This window comes from Protopterus annectens, chromosome 1.part0 (genome assembly GCF_019279795.1).
Source record: "Protopterus annectens isolate FY-2018-M chromosome 1.part0, PAN1.0, whole genome shotgun sequence".
NCBI lineage: Eukaryota > Metazoa > Chordata > Ceratodontiformes > Protopteridae > Protopterus > Protopterus annectens.
In genome coordinates, this window is record NC_056725.1 from 933,459,724 (window position 1) to 933,474,440 (window position 14,717).

At 39.2% G+C, this 14,717-nt stretch overlaps 1 protein-coding gene and 1 long non-coding RNA gene across 3 annotated transcripts in view; one reads left to right on the forward strand and one right to left on the reverse strand.

Annotated features, from left to right (window-relative positions):
* SOGA3 (SOGA family member 3) overlaps positions 1 to 14,717 on the reverse strand; it is a 475,986-nt gene that overhangs the window by 50,701 nt on the left and 410,568 nt on the right. The gene's annotated exons all lie outside the window — the stretch shown is intronic.
* Positions 1,203 to 14,717, forward strand: part of LOC122795798 — a 121,636-nt gene continuing 108,121 nt past the window's right edge. The window contains exon 1 of the long non-coding RNA XR_006363862.1: positions 1,203 to 2,145. This is a non-coding gene — a long non-coding RNA (uncharacterized LOC122795798). The remainder of the gene's footprint in view (positions 2,146 to 14,717) is intronic.

The window sequence follows — 14,717 nt, forward strand, 5'->3', positions numbered from 1 at the left end:
TCGGGACCAAACCACGCCAACCGTGGGTAAATTTAGCATTACCCACACCCAGGCGTGGGTTATTGCTATAAGAGGGGTGGTGTGAGTCAGAAATTCAGGGGAGACAGTGAATTACTGCAATAGTGATTAGTATAGCCATTTTAAGGGGCCTAAGTAGCAAAAACTAGGATATGTTTCGGGTAAGAGGTTAAGACTTTAGTTGCTTACAGAGTACTGCAATTGACTGTACTATATGCATTGGTAAAGTGAAGTCCAGGGTCACAGCCATGAATTACAGTGGAAGACAGGATGATTTCTAGGAAACTACCACATTGTAAATACACCCCTAAGAGCTAACCCAGTTGCTTGGGATTTTGGGAATTATGTGGACGGTGACCTAACTTTTGACCAACATATGTCCATTGTCGTAAGAAAGTTCTTCAATATTGTGCAGCTAATAAATAATGGGATTCTGCCTAGATCTAGGGATGTCATTGTTCCCCTTTACTCAACCCTCATTAAGCCAATAATTGAGCATAATGCCAGCTTTGACATGTATCTGTCCAGATACATACAACTAGAACTTGCACAGAGATACCTTACTAAAAGTATACAAGGTATGGCTACCACCCACAATGTTACAAGTGTTACAATCGTGGATTAAATTGAACTATCCAGTTGTCCGCTTTGTAAAGCTGTGGGACTGCAAAAAAGTCCTGCTTTACTGAAGCACTGAATCTTTACTGAAAAGCCACACTTACTTCCAGCTTTTTTATGGTGAGTCATTTATGTCACCAACCTGAACCTCCAGGCAGAGCTGTAACCTGTTAGGTCCAGGAGTTTCAACTCATACAGCATTCGGCTGCAATTCATGGATGGGACAGGGAATAAGGTAGGAACAGCCCTACAGAGCCTGGGGCTATAGATAGTTTTTTATTATCACTTCTACAGCTGCTAATGAAAAGGAATGAGAGATGTGCCTTGTTTAATTAATTAATTAATTAATTAATTAATTAATTAATTAATTAATTTTTTGATCAAGGATCTCAGCTAGCTACTCCAGCCAGCCATCTATTCCAGGAAGCTAGGCAGCCAGCCAGCCACTGCAGGCAAACCAGCCAGCAAGCTATCCTGCCCAGAAGGGAAGCCAGCCAGCCCAACAAAGACTGTGATTGCACTGATAAGTACAAGTACTGTTTTAAAGCTCTAACTTGTGGGACTACTGTGTGTTTATTTTTACTTTTTTAATGTTCAGTGGTAAATGGGGTGCTGTGTACAGTATTTGAATCTGTAATGGGGTGCAGTACAGTATTTGAATCTGTAGTGGTTGTTTTGGGATATGCAAGTAGTAGATTTTAAAGGTGTAAAAGGCATATATATAATTATATATTTTAATATTTATTAATTATATATATAATTATCTTTATTTTTGGGTTTGCGCCTTACCTTATTATTTGACTCTATAGTGATTGTTTTGGAATGATTTGCAAGCAGTAGTTTTTAAAGGTGAAAATGAGCATGTATATAACTTTTTTTTTAACTTCTGGTGGTGGCAGTGTTCAGGGATAAATGCAGTACATTTGATATATCACTGATAGATGTTATTGTGACTGTTTCAGGATTAGTATGTTTTTGTAGATGGAAATGTTTTGCAATTGTTTGCACTTTTTGAGTGGAAATATGTGTATTTTATTTTTTAATGCTGTCTTCAAGAAGTTAAAATGTACTGCTTTGGGTATTTTTTACAGTGGTTTAGTGGTGACTTGCAAGAACTACCTTTAAAGTGAAAATGTGTGCATATAAATTTATTTTGGGGTGTGTTCAGAGGTAAACATAGTGCATTTGACATTCTTCTAGTACATGCTGTCGTGACTGTCTCAGGATAGCTTGTGGAAATTTGTGTTTTTTATTTTTTTAACACTCACTTCAAGAAGTTTCATATGCACTGCTTTGGGTATAGTGTGAATATTTCTATACTGCTGTTAGGCCTTTTATGTATTTATTTCTTCCTTGTGCTGGGTAAATTACAACTATAGGTTTTATTTCCTTTTTTCTTATTATTTGCTGTATTCGTAGATAAATGGTGTCCTTGGGGTCTGCTGTGCATTGCAGTTTACAGCACCTGTTTAGTGATGACTTGCAAGAAGTACTTTTAAAAGTGATAAAGTAAGTATAACTTTATTTTATTTTTATTTTTTTATTTATTTTTGGGTAGGGTGCATGTTGAGAGGTAAACATAGTGCATTTAGCATTCTATCAGTAGACATTTTCTTGGCTCTTTCAGGACAGTTTGTTTTTACATTTGTGAATTGTTTCAGGATAGTTTGCTTTCACAGGCCAAAATGTGTGTATACTTTATTCATTCATTCATTTATTTGTTTTTAATGTTGTCTTCAGAAGTGAACTGTAGTAGTTTGGGTATAGTGCTAATAGACTGCATTGTAACTGTCCTGGTGTCTATCCTTTTTTTTTCTTTGTTGTGTGCAGTAAATTATTATAATGTTAATGCTTTAGAACATTTAGCTTGGTGCCCACAGCATACTCCACACCTAAGCAGGGCAAGAAATCTGTAGCTGTTTTGTTGCAATACTTTAAATGTTTACACAATCTACATCTCTTAATGGTTTGTAAGGGTGCTTTTCATTTTCTCTTGTTAGCTGTTTTTACTGGTGCAGGGACACACACCTGCTACCAACATACATCTCAACCATTCTGATTTTGGCAGAATGTCCAGACTTTTGCCTGATATTATAATGTGTTCCCAATAAAATTTGTGGTTTTCTGTCATATCTTTTGGGTTTGAATTTATTAATGACAGACGTTTGAGAATGAGTTTCGAACTTTATTTCTTTCAAAAAATGTATGCTAATACAAACTTTTTCTAGTAAATTTCTGAGTTTAAAACTGCAATAATTAAAATCTGTCCCTGATTTTCGGCCTTTGCTCCTCATTATTTTTGGTTTTGTCCAGATTTCTTGCTCTAAGAGGTTGAGAGATATGGCTACCAGCTGAGTGTTAATGTCAAGGCTTTGATGGCTAAAATGTTTTTCCCCCATATTTAGCTGTGGGATCTACTGTGCCATTACCTCATTAACCATTCTAACTTTTTAAATAGTTTATAATGTTAAAAATTCCCTTATCTTCCATTCCTTAAGTCTTCAGTAAATCTATAGTATAGATCAGGTAGAACTACTTTACAAATTGTTTCATGATTCAGATGGCATAGTTTTTATGCCAGATTTCATATGCTATGTTTTTCAAACTAGTTCTTTCAAATGCCAGTGTTTCATGCCAATTCTTTCAGATAACCTGTTTTTCATGACAGTTGTTTTTTGAAGCAACTTCTTTCAAATTCCAATGTTTTTTTTCAAGCCTGTTCTTTCAAATGCCTATGTTTTCATGCCAGTTTTTTCAGATGCCAGTTCTGCTATGTTACTTCACCCCACTAACACAGTTTTGCTATGTTACTGCACCCCACTAACACAGTTTTGCTATGTTACTGCACCCTACTAACACAGTTTTGCTATGTTACTGCACCCTACTAACACAGTTTTGCTATGTTACTGCACCCTACTAACACAGTTTTGCTATGTTACTGCACCCTACTAACACAGTTTTGCTATGTTACTGCACCCTACTAACACAGTTTTGCTATGTTACTGCACCCTACTAACACGTTTTGCTATGTTACTGCACCCTACTAACACAGTTTTGCTATGTTACGGCACCCTACTAACACAGTTTTGCTATGTTACGGCACCCTACTAACACAGTTTTGCTATGTTACGGCACCCTACTAACACAGTTTTGCTATGTTACGGCACCCTACTAACACAGTTTTGCTATGTTACTGCACCCTACTAACACAGTTTTGCTATGTTACTGCACCCCACTAACACAGTTTAGCTATGTTACTGCACCCTACTAACACAGTTTTGCTATGTTACTGCACCCTACTAACACAGTTTTGCTATGTTACTGCACCCTACTAACACAGTTTTGCTATGTTACTGCACCCTACTAACACAGTTTTGCTATGTTACTGCACCGCACTAACACAGTTTTGCTATGTTACTGCACCCTACTAACACAGTTTTGCTATGTTACTGCACCCTACTAACACAGTTTTGCTATGTTACTGCACCCTACTAACACAGTTTTGCTATGTTACTGCACCCTACTAACACAGTTTTGCTATGTTACGGCACCCTACTAACACAGTTTTGCTATGTTACGGCACCCTACTAACACAGTTTTGCTATGTTACTGCACCCTACTAACACAGTTTTGCTATGTTACTGCACCCCACTAACACAGTTTTGCTATGTTACTGCACCCTACTAACACAGTTTTGCTATGTTACTGCACCCTACTAACACAGTTTTGCTATGTTACTGCACCCTACTAACACAGTTTTGCTATGTTACTGCACCCTACTAACACAGTTTTGCTATGTTACTGCACCCCACTAACACAGTTTTGCTATGTTACTGCACCCTACTAACAGTTTTGCTATGTTACTGCACCCTACTAACACAGTTTTGCTATGTTACTGCACCCTACTAACACAGTTTTGCTATGTTACTGCACCCTACTAACACAGTTTTGCTATGTTACTGCACCCTACTAACACAGTTTTGCTATGTTACTGCACCCCACTAACACAGTTTTGCTATGTTACTGCACCCTACTAACACAGTTTTGCTATGTTACTGCACCCTACTAACACAGTTTTGCTATGTTACTGCACCCTACTAACACAGTTTTGCTATGTTACTGCACCCTACTAACACAGTTTTGCTATGTTACTGCACCCTACTAACACAGTTTTGCTATGTTACTGCACCCCACTAACACAGTTTTGCTATGTTACTGCACCCTACTAACACAGTTTTGCTATGTTACTGCACCCTACTAACACAGTTTTGCTATGTTACTGCACCCTACTAACACAGTTTTGCTATGTTACTGCACCCACTAACACAGTTCTGATAAATGTGTTGCATATCAGGTAAGTACAGACTCAAGAATGAAGACAGCAGCAGCTTCATCACAGCCAACCAGCAACAAGAGAATGTGCAAGTGGCAGCATGTTTGGAAAATGGGATTCGACTGGATCGAGAAATGCAATGACGTAAAAGTATTCTGTAGGTACTGCAAAAACGAATTCCTAGTCACCCATGGTGGAAGAAACAATATTGCACGATATGAACAACATAAGACTGCTATTCTACATGAAAATCCAGTCTCCTGATGACAAAGTTGGAAAGGAACACAAACCTTGAGGGACCAGGACTTAAGATCATTCAGTAGAAGCCTCTGAGGTATTCCATGCGGTTAAACATAATATCTCCTATAATATTTTGGACTGTGCAGTAAAACTGGCCAGCCAGTTGTACAGTAAATCAGACATTGCAAAGAAACAATCTTATGGACGGGCCAAGTCTGAAGCCATTGTTGAAAATGTTCTGGGACTGCACTCGATGGAATGCATCCTGCCTGACTTGCAGAAACCAGAGACCAGGCACTTTATTTGCCATACCATTGAATGTTTCCAACAAGGGAAATGCTGGAAAGCTGGATATAGTGGTCCAAGAAAAGAAGACAAAAGTAGCATTGATCACTTGAAATCACCGTACCTAGTGACTACAGTGTCTTGTGTACAGAGAGACACAAAGTCATAAAATACCTCGATCTGCAGGCAGAAACGAGAGCCGTGTGGAAGAAAGATACCTAGACAGTTCCAATAGTAGTAGAAGCAACTGGTCTTGTAAAAAAGAATTTACAATCCTATTTAGATGTGTTACCAATTCATGTAACACCGTATGAATTGCAGAAGGAGTCATTACTGGGCACATTGTGGGTGCTGCGAAGAGCACTTTTGGCTAACATCAAAGAGTAAAACAATACTAATTTCATGAACTTTAGACATACTTTGACCTAGGAATGGGGTCCATTCCCATCATGGTATTAGAAACCCAAAAGACTTGGAGAAATTAAAAACGGGAAACATAAATTTATTTCCATTTGTTGTGCCATACTTTTCCAAAGAAGAAGGGATGGTGAATGGTCTTTTGGACTTACATGAAGACCCTGATGAATATGCCCAGGCCATATCACAACAAATTTCGAACATTATCAAAAACTCCTTGCCCTGGAGTAATATTTCAGCATATGGGGCAGATAATGCCAGTGTCAGTTATGGAAAGAAGCCTGGTGTGTATACCAGATCAAAAGAAAAGTGCTCACCACTCCAGAAGGTTAACTATGGTGCCCATATAATTCATAAAGCAGCCAGAAAAGCTGCAGCACAACTACCTTATGACATGGAAGTGTTTGTGATGAAACTTTCCAGTCATTCTTATGTTCTGCCCAAGGAACAGAGACTTGAAAGTGATTTCTGTGGAATAGAAACTGGGAATAAGGCACATGCCAACAAGGTGACTGTCACTCCTTCCAGCTACTGAGAGAGTAGAAAAAAAATCTCCCAGTGCTCCAGTTATATTTCCTGCCGCAGGCTGAAGAGGAGGCCCTCCCCAGCAGATGCGGCTATACTTTTCAGATAATGAGCATGGAGAGAATAAATTGCCTACACTGCCCCAGTACTATTTGCACTTTCTCAGTGCTGCTGTCACCTTTGTAATAGAACAGTACCTAGCAGAATGCGCAGTAGCAAGTCTCACTCAAACTCTGCCCACCATCCAACAATCTGTGATATGCTAGAAAAGTAACGTAATATTCATATTGATGGCAGCATAAATATTTATTGTCTATTCATAGTTTAACCTTTTCCTCAATGTAGTGCGATCTCGGAGTTGGTATATTTAATATGCGGGGAGCCCTGTTATTCCACAATCAGCAACAAATATATGCTTCATCAGCAGTCAACGTATGCATGACGTCACACTGAAATCTGCATGGCTGTCAGTCATGCATCTTTTCCATATAATGACACACCCACTTCACCTGTTAATCATTGATGCCACAACCACTTCTGCACAGACCTGCCTGCGAGGTGCTATACTAATACAAATCCTTAGTGTCATTGATTTTAATGAGCACATAAGTATATCAGAAAATTTGGCAATTACTGCTGTGGAAACATTCACTGATGGTATCTCTCAAGAGAAAAACTGCAGGCCACAGCTGAACATGCTTTCTTTGATGGAAAACGTTGGCACTTATGAACACATTAGACAGCACTTCTTTTAACAAGTAGAAAAGAGATTCATTGTGTTCTTGGAGACAGCAGTTAAGAACTTAGAACAGCGGTTTGATTTTATTGAAAAAAACTACTTGTTTACACTGTCTAGGTTGTCTTTAACTGAGCCCTTTGTATTCAATGACTTACTCAGTGCGACTACTGCCCTGAGTCTGTAGGACACAGATGAAGACAACATTTTCTGGGAATATTTAACAATCAAGCCCTCCTCCAAGAATAATGTACCACAGGCTTATCACCAGTAGAAAAGTGGCTGAAGCTTTTCAGAGAAGGGCCCAAGCGGACTTCACTATATCCTGTAATTGTTAAGGTATTATCTACATCAACTTCCAATGCATTTGTGGAGAGAGTTTTTCTTTGGTTAAAAAGAAATGGACAGATATGCAAAATTATTGTAGTGTGGACTTGTTAAAAGCTGAGCTAATGATGACTGTAAATTACCAGATGAAATGTAGTGACTTTTTTTTTTTCAAATATTATAAAAAAACAGGCACTTCTTCACGCCATCAAATCAAATACAAAGTACACATTTAAAAAGAAATAAGTGATTTATTTCAGTTTGCTTGTAGTGTACACTATGCAGATGTTTTGGTTTTCTTGTTTGGAATAGTTATGGTTAGTGTAATAAGCAGAACTAGAGTTTTTTCCTTTACTTTACAATAAACCTACTCTTAATTAAACTTATTTAAACAATTTTAGTTTGCTTGTGTGCAGTATATAGATTTTTTTAGTTTTCCTGTTCAGAATTGTTATGGTTAGTATAGTCTGCAGAATTTACAGTCGTTTTGCTTTTTAAATAAACATATTTGTCTGTTTGATATGTGCAGTGTTTTTTTTTTCAGTAAAGTTTACTTACTGTTATAGCTGAGATTGTGTGTTTTTGCAGTAATGCTTCATGTCTACCGTTAAAGCTGTATAACTTAAATGATTTGTGAGAGATTTCAGCGTGCTGTAATAACTTCACACTGTGCACCCATAACTACATCTCTTTCACCACTCCTGTGGTGATGTCATGGGTAGAGGGTATGGCCAGTGTCATAATGGCCATCCCCGTGTCCCACTTTGGCCCACGTAAAAGATGGCAACCCTAATACAAGGCCTAAACAATATATCCTACGTGGACTGACTCAAATTCTTGTCATTATACTCTGTATTCTACAGACTGCTGAGGGAAGAGTAGCAGAGCTGATTACCTGGCTGTGATTGATTCTATAACCATCTGGATATACAAAGCTGACATAAGTATACTTTTTCAGCACTTGATCTGTTTCAGTGATAGTTAACAACAACTGAATATTGAACATTGCTGGTCTCTGTCTGCGTTTTGTTAACAAAACTGTACTGCATGTATTTATTTGCTTCATTGTTTGTTGCTGGCCTCTGTCTGCATTTTGTTTATCAGGGTTAGTTCAGCACTTGAGCTCTAAGCCAGCTGGTTTCACAGTGGGGGTTGCTTTGCATTCTGTGAAGTCACCCCAACCAAGGTGTAAGCTACTGGTCAATGCCTCTTTGTGTTTATCGGACTGCCTGAGGGTCTATCTTTCCTTCTGTACTAGTGGTATAAAGACTTACATTTCTGTGAAATTGTGCTCAGTAGCAGAACTGATTTAGCAGAGCTGATTACCTGATGGCGATTGATTCTTAAACCATCTGAATATACAAAGCTGATATAAGTATACTTTTTTGCACTTTATCTGTTTCAGTAATAGTTAACAACAACTGAATATTAAATATTGCTGGTCTCTGTCTGCATTTTGTTAACAAAACTGTACTGCATTTATTTATTTGCTTCATTGTTTATTGCTGGCCTCTGGCTGCACTTTGTTTCTCAGGGTTAGTTAATCACTTGAGCTCTAAGCCAGCTGGTTTCACAGTGGGGGTTGCTTTACATTCTGTGAAGTCAGCCCACCCAAGGTGTAAACTACTGGAAAAATGCCTCTTTGTGTTTATCTGATTGCCTGGGGGTCTAGCTTTCCTTTTGTACTAAAGGTATAAAGACTTACATTTATTTGAAATTGTGCTCAGTAGCAGAGTTGATTACCTGGCTGTGATTGATTCTATAACCATCTGGAATATAAAGCTGAATAAGTATACTTTTTTTGCACTTGATCTGTTTCAGTGATAGTTAACAAAACTGTACTGCATTTATTTATTTGCTTAATTGAATATTGAAGGAAACACAAACCTGTCTGGTGGACATCCTCTATCAACAGGATTTACAACAAAAGTAAGAAACTGTTGTCTAAGGGTAAAAAGGAACAAATTCCAAATTGGAAAAATTCCCTCCTTGGCCTCAACAAGCAAATTAGATCACTAGTGAAACTCTCCAAAGCCAATTATGAATCAAAGCTAGCCTCCAAAACAAAGGGAAACCACAAAGCCTTCTTTAGTTACATCAGGAATCTCCACAGCAAAGCCCAGGTTTGTTCCGAATTAGTACTTAATGGTATTACTTACACTGATCCTGTTGACTTAGCCAACCTGCTAGCAGATAGGCTCAGTGAAAGCTTCACCCCCCTGTCCCCCACAAAGGTCCATTCAGCATCCCTGATACTTGTCCTGCACCTTACATCTCACCTTAAGTGTTAAAGGCCCTATCCGAGGTAAAGAATACAGCTTCCATGGGACCTGATATTATCCCAGGCTGTATTCTGCACCATCTCCAGCAATAACTAACATAAGTACGGGCTTCATTCCTGCAAAGTGGAGAACTGCCATTGTCATCCCTTTGCACAAAGGTGGTGCCACTACTGACCCAGGAAACTATCACCCTATTAGCTTGACAAGTCTGAACTCTGAAGCCATGGAGCGTATTATTATGGATCTCATAACCAAGGACACAGGCAATCTCCAAGCACTTGACCCCACCCAGTTCGGGTTAGTCAAGGGCAGATCTTGCCTCTTGAACCTGGTTGACTTCTTTGAGACTGTCACCAAGGTCCTGGATGAGGGAAAGTCAGTGCATACAGCTTACCTTGACTTGGCCAAGGCCTTTGGCACAATCCCTCACTCGGGCATCATCAAAAAGCTAACACAACTTGGCATAAAAGCCTGTCTCATCAGGTGGGTGGCCAACTGCCTCACCGAAAGGACCCACAAAGTCAAAATAGGCACCTCCATCTCCGACAGTAGACCTGTTAGTAGTGGTGCTCCCAAGGGATTTGTCCTGGGACCCCTACTGTTTGGTATCTACTTCTCAGAGTTCCAGACAAAGACAAAAGGCCTGTGGCTGACCAAGTCTGTGGATGACTGTAAGTTGGGTGTTGTCATTGACTCCCCAAATGATGTTGACATACTGCAAGAGGGTCTCACAGCAACAAATAACTAGTGCCAACATCATGGTCTCAAGCTAAATGTAAAAAAATGTATTATCATACCATTTAGCAAAACCACGGCCCCTACTGATTACCACATCAACGGTAATCCCCCCTAAGCACACAACCTGTGGTGAGAGACCTGGGTCCTCAGGTTGACAACAATCTCGCATTTGACCATCGTGTAGCGGCGGTGGTCAGAAAATCCTTTTACTTGGTTCATCTCATAAGTAAAGGGATTGTATCCAGAAAAAAAGGAGGTTATTACCTCTCTGTACTTCTCCCTCATTAGGCTAATAATTGAGTATAACGCCCCATTTGGTATGTACCTCTCCAAATGTCTGCACCAACTGGAAAGGCCACAGAAATACCTCACAAAGAGAATCCATTGTTTCCAACACCTGTCCTATGAGGACAGGCTCAAATCACTGTCACTCTACTCGGTAACATACAGATTGCTCAGAGGTGATCTGTGTCTCGCCTACAAGGGAGCCTCGGACCTGCCCTACTAGAGATGCTCCAAAACTGTAAGTCTATCTCCTTGCATATTACCCACTCAAAAGGCCTAAATCTAATATGCGATATCAACAAAACCTGCTGGAAAGACAGGTTTCTCTCCCAGAGGCTGCCCTGTCTCTGGAACAGACTTCCCATACACGTTAAACAGAGTCCCAGGGGTTCCACCTGTGTCCCTCATTGACAGGGGTTACAGGTGCTGACTGAGGTTTCTTTTTTGGGGATAAACTCTTGGCTAGGCTTGTTAGGCCCCCAGGGTCATTAGCCTTTTAACCTCCTATGATCTCATGATGACCTGTGTCTGGCGTGCAAGCAATCCTCTGACACTGTATTGATGGATTTACTGCACATCAGTAAGTCAAATGGCACCAGAAATATGTGGTTTAGGGATCTAAAGCTCTTCTGCAGCAATAACAAGCACCAAAAGGGAAATTGGCTAGGTGTAAAATGACCAGCAATGGAAAGTAGCCTACTACTTATCCATGGGACTAACAAGTGAAGGAACTCCTTTCACTGGCAGTCAGGAAAAATAGGTGTTGACTGGTGGAGGAGGACCGCAAGGTAAATCAAAAGGGTAAGGTAGGGCAAGGAGAGAAGATATTGCTGAAGGGAGTTAACCAAGATACAGCGGTGAAACTACAGTTGATATACAGGGGATAGGAACTGCTGGCTGCCATATCATATTAAGTTGCTGTTCTATGAAGATGGCTAAAGACTACTGGTAATGCTCACTGATCAAAGGAAGGGCACAGGTAGACCTTTGGGTTTTACCCAAGGGCATTTTGATGCAGATCTGTATGGTATGAGGTTCAGATAAGTAATGCAGAGAAAGGGTTAACTGCCATCAGAATATATAATGCAAGGATAAATAAAACATTAAAAGGGACAAAGCTTTAATAAAATTGGTAAGATAATGGTTAAAGTGTTAATGCAAGAAATGATAATGAAGGTTACAGATGTGAAGAAGCTACAGAGAAGTGGACAAAAGTGGTTAGGGGTGGCCTACATAAAAGATTTGGGGTATGGCCGCAGGAAATTTGGTAGGTTGATGCTGGCTTGAAGGGGGATGGGTGTTAAGGAGATGGGACACTAAATGCAAAGAAGTGACTGATGCTTCATATTATGGGTTGAATGAAGATAAAAAGGAGGTATTAGAGAACTGTTTAGAAACGTCTAAGTAGCTTTTTTATTATTATTCATTTTTATGATTATTTTCAAGATATGAGACAAAACAGGAGAGAACAACCACAATTTCACATCTTGAACAACTATCTGATAGGTAGTTGAACTGCATTTACACTCATTCAATGATATTATGACACAGTAACATAATATCAGTAAATATACTTGATGGCAATCAAGTTTCCAGTACACTTCATACACTCCCCTCCTCCCTCCCCAGTATGATAAAAACTTTGAACTATTTCACACTCTTTACAAGTTTTCCCCTCTCTTGTTTGTACTTTCATGTGCACTGAGTACTCTGCAATAGGTTCTAACAGTGCAACCAATCCTATCTTTCTTCTATTCCATATCCACTTTCCAAGCTTTTGTAACAATGCTACTGACCCATTCCTCCTAACAGCAAAATAATAGCCTTATGTAAGTTAGACCATCTATATTCTTCACCTCCATTGGAACTGTCTTTCCAAATATACTTTCCCACTCCCTTGTTATGTCCACCCAGCACTGGCACAACAATAACATTGCCAAAGCACATGGATGTTGCCTACCCCTATTTCTCCAAATTTCTTGCATTTCTATTCCTCTGATTTAAATGAATACAAGTATTGTTTAGGAGTTCTATACCATCTATGAAGGAAGTGCATCTGCTCCTCCCATACTACTGGCAGAACTTTCAGTCTGTCATCCATTTTGAAACACAGAGCCCATTTCTCCACAGAAAAGCTTTCTACCTCCATTTCCCACCATTTCAGTCTTAATTTCTCCTTTTATTTTCCATAGCAACATATTAACATTCCATAAATCTTGACGCATATACTCCCTTGGAATGGCCTTCTAGAAGTCTCTCTAAATTACATGCTTTAGGTTCGCTTTCATTGTTCATCAGCACCTGATTCCTATGTTCTTCATTCAATTACTAATTATATGCTTCAACTGCTCATAATGAAACTAAGCCCTGTTTGGTAAGTCAAAACTTTCCTTAAAAATATTCCAGTTTAAAAATTCTTAGCTACCCCCAGATTCTTCTCTATCATGTGTGTGCTCATTTTAACTCCCCTTTCTTTCAAGTTTTGCCAACATATTTTTTTACCTGATAATTTAAGATTGTGGTCATTCCATAAACTTACTCTTAAAATATCAACTGCCCCCCAGGCATTCCTTCATCAACTGTGTAAATTTTCCCCCAATTTGGTTGGCCATTCATCTCACATTACAAGCACCATCCAGACTGAGATATAAATTGACTTCATTAGTTTTAACAGTTGTCATTGCTGATGCAAGAGAGTATAGTTCAAAACCCAGAGTATAGTTCAAATTCCTAGGCAATTTAAGTCTTCCCTTAGTGATGCAAATCCCCCCCGATAAACTGCTTACATATATATTATATATTTTTTAAAAGGACTCCTCTTCTACCATCAGTGGCAGATGCTGACTAACATGTACTGTCATTTCAATCAAGTTTATCCTCCCTACTAAGGTAAAACCCTTCTGGACAATATTGCTAATAATGTAGAAATCTGTTGGTAGAGAGTCCAGTGGTTATTTCCAATCAAGGTTTTCAATGAACCAGCCATTGTTAAACCAATAAATTTAGCTTCTGTTACTCTACCAATATACTGTTCACTAAAAGAGGTAAGGGGCTTCTACGCCCTAAGTTGTACAGTTTGGAACCAACATCTAACCTACTGGATGACAACATACAATCATCATCAAAATTGCAAATACCTGCCATTGACCCAGAGTTCATTGCATACTTTTGTACACCTTTTGAGACAAACTCACCATGGCCAAGATAAACAAGAGTGGGGATAGGGGAATCCCTGATGTGTGCCCCTACCAACAGGAATATCTTGATAGAGATACCTATTAACCATTCCTATACAGCACTGACATCCATGCCAAAAATTTCATACCTAGGCCTACAGATTTAAGTACTCAAAAAGGAAAATACCATATTATATTGTGAAATGCTTTTTTAATGTCAAAAAGATAACACTTGCACTATTCCATTCCTCAGCATCAACTTGTGCTACAAAATGCCTAAGCAGCCACCAATTCATCTCATCCAATCTTCCATTAACAAATCCTCTTTGCTTCAGTAGCCTTGCAGCCAAGTATGCTGCTAAAATTTTGGCATCCACATTCATCAGAGAGGTAGGTCTATAGTTTTCTGGTTTGGCAGTAGGATAACTAAAACTCTTCTAATCTGCACATCACTGCCCCAGCATTATAAATCTTAACCAACTGACTCATTAGCTACTCTTCATATCGCTTATAATTTTTCATGGGAAATGTATCACGCCCTGGGACCGCCCTTGCCTTTAGCCCCTTTATTGTGATCCTTACTTTCCTCTACCATATGTTGACATTCAAGGCCTCTCCATCCTCTTCTGATATCGTTGCTCCCTCCCTTCTGTAAAAAGACTCCTCCAACTGATCCCTGTACTGATCTTCCATCCTTGATTGATAGAGGGTTTTCATAGAAAGCCTCAAAGTCACCA